This window comes from Pteropus alecto, unplaced genomic scaffold, assembly GCF_000325575.1.
Source record: "Pteropus alecto unplaced genomic scaffold, ASM32557v1 scaffold309, whole genome shotgun sequence".
Taxonomy (NCBI): domain Eukaryota; kingdom Metazoa; phylum Chordata; class Mammalia; order Chiroptera; family Pteropodidae; genus Pteropus; species Pteropus alecto.
The window spans coordinates 987,856-993,359 of NW_006442493.1; positions in this window are offsets into that span (position 1 = coordinate 987,856).

Below are 5,504 nucleotides of genomic sequence, written 5' to 3' on the forward strand. Positions count from 1 at the left end.
AGGACTTTATAGATTAGCATACCCTCAAGCTGAGAAAACATGTTCTTTAACGGGCCTGAGTGGAAGATGTTTCCTCAGCCACCTAAATGTCCTGTCATCGAAGGACTTTCCTGATCCTTCATTACAAACACCTCAGACTGAGAAAACTGAAATAAAAGAATGCTTTCTTGGGATCTAATGACATCTCTGAAACTTTAAGACTCTGTTAAAGGCATTCCAGTGCTGGGCTTGGGTTATACTTCCTGCAGGAAGAATACATGAAGTAGAATCCTAGGTCATATTCCGGAACTTGAGACAATGAAGATGGTCAAGAAATGCCAGGCAATTGAACACTGATGAGTGAAAGATTAAGTTTACCCCTAAGAGCTACAATGTTAGAAGTGACTGGGTCACTGAGAATTAAGATTCTAATTTACATATGGATCCCATGTCTATTCTCTTGTATTTAGAGAGTTTACTGTGAAGACTACAGAACACTGTGGCTAGAACACTTAATCTAGAGCAAAGGTTCTAAACTGGGGGTGATGTGGCTCACCAGGGAACATTTGGAACTGTATAGAGACGTTTTCAGTTTTCACAATTGGGAGATGCTACTGGAACGAGTGGGTAAAAGCCAGGGAGGCTCTTCATTATCCTACAATGCAGAGAAAGAATTTTCTGGCCTAAAATGTCAACAGCGCCAAAGTTGAGAAACTCTATTCTAGAGCCCGAGCTGCTTGGAATTAAATCCCAGTTTAACTCTTTGTGAGCTGTGTGACCTTTGGTGAGTTACTCAGTTTTCTTCATCTATACATCATAACTGTTATGTCTGGCATATAGGTAGTCTTCGGTGAATGCTAGTTTCTGTTTTTTTATTAATTAATATTATCAAAGTAATTCAAGTATATACATAATCTCTCGAAGGCCAGTCACTAGCTATGCATTAATGAGATGCATGACATGTTAACTATTTATTATGTGGGAATAATGAAAAGTTGTTACTCTTTTCCTTTGTTATCTTAACTTATACATGAATTTTTTTGGTTTTATTCTGTCAATCTTTCTAAGGACTTTAATATTCTTGTTCTGAAACAGCAGAAACAAGCTCAACATATTAAATGAAAATAAGAACTGATTATAACATAGTGCAGATGCACTGGGAAACTTACAAGTGAAAAGGCCAAAATTTCCCATTAGCTTTCTCAGAAAACGGAATCATTTTCTTGCTTTTGCATTAAACTTTTTATCATGAAAAGGAACTTTGGAAAATAAACCTAAAACCATGATATCTTTTATTTCATTTGATCAGAAATATTCTGCTGTATTTTTGTGGAATAATTTCATTTAGAATCACCAGTTAGCTTCAACTGCCATGTCCCTTACATTTTATCACAATAGCATAGACTAGTAGGACAGAAGCCCACTCAAAAGTACTTGCTCTGGGGAGATTCCTCAAGCCACAAGATCAATCACTCTTCTTTACTACAGTATGTGGTTCTGCTTTTATTTTTTTAAGGCAGTGCTCTATTTCATTTATAATTCACAGAGCCACTTCAGAAGTGCTGAATGACCAGCCTAGCACTTTTCAGGGGTACAACTGTTTTAAATTGCAAAGGAATTTTTTTCAAGGAATATGAAAGGTCAGTGCATTTCATTCCCTTATTATGTCTTTCAGTTCCTGTTTACTGAGGGCCTATAAGGAGCTAAAAATGCTAAACTAAAAGAAATACCAAGCTTCAAAGGAGTTCACTACCTAGGGTGGGAGAAAGACGGTACACAATTGTAAATACTTAATTTAGCACAAATACTTTACAATGAAAACAGTAAGAACTGGGTACTATGAAGGCACAAGACATTTAGACTTAAGGAGTCAGGTCAAGATTCCTAGAGGATATTGGGCATCATCATTCTGAAATGTGTAGCTTTCACTTCCACCATGCTTCCTAAAACTTCTCTTAGTCTAATTACCAGTAAACTCTACATTACTAAGTACCATGGATCCATTAGTAGCACTTGCCACAGATACTCCCTTCCTGCTTCTTGATGTACTTTCTCCATTTGCCTTTAAGAGCACTACACCTTCCAGTTTTTTCTCCCATTTCTCTTGAATGCTCCTTCCCAGGATCATTTGCTGATTCCACCTCATCTCCCCAACCCAGAATGGTATTGAAGTGTCTCAGAATTCAGTCCTTAGATTTCTTTTCTATCTCATTTTCTCTGTTGGTTTGTTCAGTGTCATGGCTTTAAATATCATCTGTATGCTGATGATGCTCAAATTCATACATGGCATCTGTATCTTTTTGAACTCCAGGTGCATCTTCCTATTCACCATCTCCACCTGGTCTAACAGGCATTTTAAATTTATATCCCACACTAAATTCCTGGTGGCACTATCCCCCAACCCTGATCCTCTTGAAGTATTCTCAATCTCAGTAAATGGCAACTTCATTCTTCAACTGCTCAGACTCAAAACCTTGAAGTCATCCTTGACCCCTCTATTTCTCTTTCCCATATATGATTTGTTAGAAAGAAAATTCTTTCTGTCTCTATGTTCAAAATAAATCAAACCTCAAACTATATGCAGGATCTGACCATTTCTTACAACTTCCAGTGTACCACCCTGGCTGGCACTGCCACCATCAACTCTGGCCTGGATAATTTCAATAGCCTTCTCGTGAGCCTATCTGATGTCATCCTTGTTAACCTACAAACTATTTCTAACACAGTGTGATAGAATTCTAAGATGGCCCTCAAGATTCCATACCTCATATAATCCCTCCCCTCATTTGAGTATAGAAATAGTCACTCTTTGGACTACATTACATTTCCTAAGACTCCATCAGAGCATACTAGAGTGGGGGAAGAAGTCAGAGAGCAGTGCCCCTGCTATGTAGAAGAAACTAAACTGGCAATAGGAGCCATATGACAAGGAATTGTGAGAGGCCTCTAGATGCTGGGTGTTTCCTGGCTCCAACTCAAATAATTCAGAACAATCTGCCCATCTCAAGTTCCCTAACTTAATCACATCTGCAAACTACATGTTGCCATATATGGTAACATATTCATGATATCTGGGGATTAAAATGTAAACATCATCGAGGGGCCATTTTTCAGACTACTATGCTTTTATTTATACAAATGATGTATTATCAAACTGTGCACTTGAAATCTACATCATTTTACTAACCAATGTCACCCCAATAAATTTAATTAAAAAAAAATCACAAAGCATTTCCTAAATACTTCCTTTAATTTTCCTTCTGAATACTTATTACTATCTAATATATTATTTTACCAATGTATCTTGTCTCTCTCTACCACTAAAATATGAACTATATGAAGGCAGGAACTTGTCTATTTTGTTCGCCACTGTATATCCTGTGCCTAGAATAGTACTTTAATAAGTAAACAGTTGAGTGATTGAATAAATGACAAATTACCACTCCTACAACCTCTCCATTCTCTTCATCCTTCTCCAATCTTTCTAGATCCTTGAAAGTCAATTATACATATCTTGGTTGCTATCATTACTATGAATAAAGATCAAATTCCTTCCTAATATATTCAAGGCCCATTATAATATGGTTTTTACTTCTGCAGCTTCCTTCTCACCACGCTCCCCTGCAAGCAGTGTTCATAGCCTCACCAGTTCTGAACACATGATCATATTTAACCTTCCTATGCCTTTCCTCACACTCTCCCTTCTATTGAGAATATCCTTCCTCCTGGTATTCTACTTTAAAGGTTGAGCTTAAATCTCACAACTTCTGCCACATGTGAACTAATAGCTTGCAGTCACAGCTAGGGTTTTTCCCCTCTTTGGCTAATATAGAACAATGTTTATGACACTGTCATAGAATGTTTTCCTTTATTCCTATGAAGATTACATTTAGTGGTATATGTAAATATATTTCCCATTTGGACATGACTTCTTTAAGGAATGTTATATTGTTCACCTTTTTGCTAACAATTTTCAGCACACAAAAAAGGCTCAGGATATGATGAACTAAAATGAAAGATGAAAAATAGCTGGTAACATTTTGTGAAATTGGAAGTAAAAGAAATTTTGGAAATAGCAGTTACCAGCAATATTTATTTAGGAACTCAAATACATATTGCTCAAGACAAACCTAAGACAATTTCTACAATGCAATTACCCTAATGAGACAAGTTTAAATGACACTACACAACACTACTTATTCATCACTTATGCCTTTTCTTTCTTTTAAAAAGGGTAACTTTGCTCTTATGAAAATAACAAACATATTATAAGTAATCTGAACAATAGAAAATTACAAAGGGGAAAGTAAAATATCATCCAGATACAATGCCCAGAAAAAAAATAGCATAATTTTCATAAAAGAGAGTATCATCCCATATAATTGTATTTGAATAAATGTAGAAGGGGAAGTAGAGAGAGAAATATGTTTACAAAATTGGGGTCATTTAACACACTCATTTTTAAGTGTTAATTCATTTCCCTTTCTGTTGAGAGGGTGACTAACATGAACCACGAGATACTTCTTCAAAATGAACCCTGAAGAAATTATACAAGTTAGAGAGAGGCATCAATCAGAGAAACTAACAACAAAGGAAACAAAATGTGAGATTAAAATGATAAAGTGTAAGGCTTACTTGAGATAGTGTCATTGTGTCTGTGTGTATGAGTATGTATGGTGAGGAGTAACTGCAGCTCAGGGCAGAAGGCAGTAAGGGGCAAGATGGCACTGAGAAGATAAGTTAGAAGTGGTCTCTTAAGTTCTCCTCTTGCCTTTTCTCCCTAGTTTTTATCTTTATCTGCCCATTTTCCATTAGGATCAGGAGTAATTGTCCAGGCTGCAGGTGTCAAACGGATATGAAGCCAGTAAAAAAGTCCTGCTGGAATAAGAAGTTAACAATACAGGTGGGGTTACCAACCAACTGCCTACTGGCTTTGACTCTTTCCCCAAGCCATGACATCCTGCATCTCCCGTCCTCCACAGCTCTAAGTTCCCAGAACTGGTGAAAACTGCTTCTTTCAAATACTGTTTCTGTAAACAGAAAAGCTTCCTGATGCAGTGACAGCCCAGGGAAGTAGAAACAGCAGTCTGGAAATAGTTTGGGTTCTCCTGAGGTATATCCTCACAGCTTTTTTAAAAATTCACCAGATATATGTTCAGCATATACCAACTGAAATAAAATTATTATAACAGAAAGACCAAAAGTTTTATATACATATATCTGTTTATACACAAATACACACATTCAAATATTCTTAAATCTAGGGAGATATATATATATTTGGGATATATATATATCCCAAATAGAAACAAAAAAGGAATGGAAAATATAATATTTGAAACCAGAAGCATAACAGATGGAATAAATAAGAGAGTGAATATAGCTAAATAATTCAATGATGTGGGAAATCATACTGAGGAATTTTCCCCCCAAATAGCAAGAAAATATAAAGTCATATATAAGAAGGGCAAAGAGACATGGAGGATATAGGTAGAAATTTCAATAGGTGCATCAAAATAAGAGAA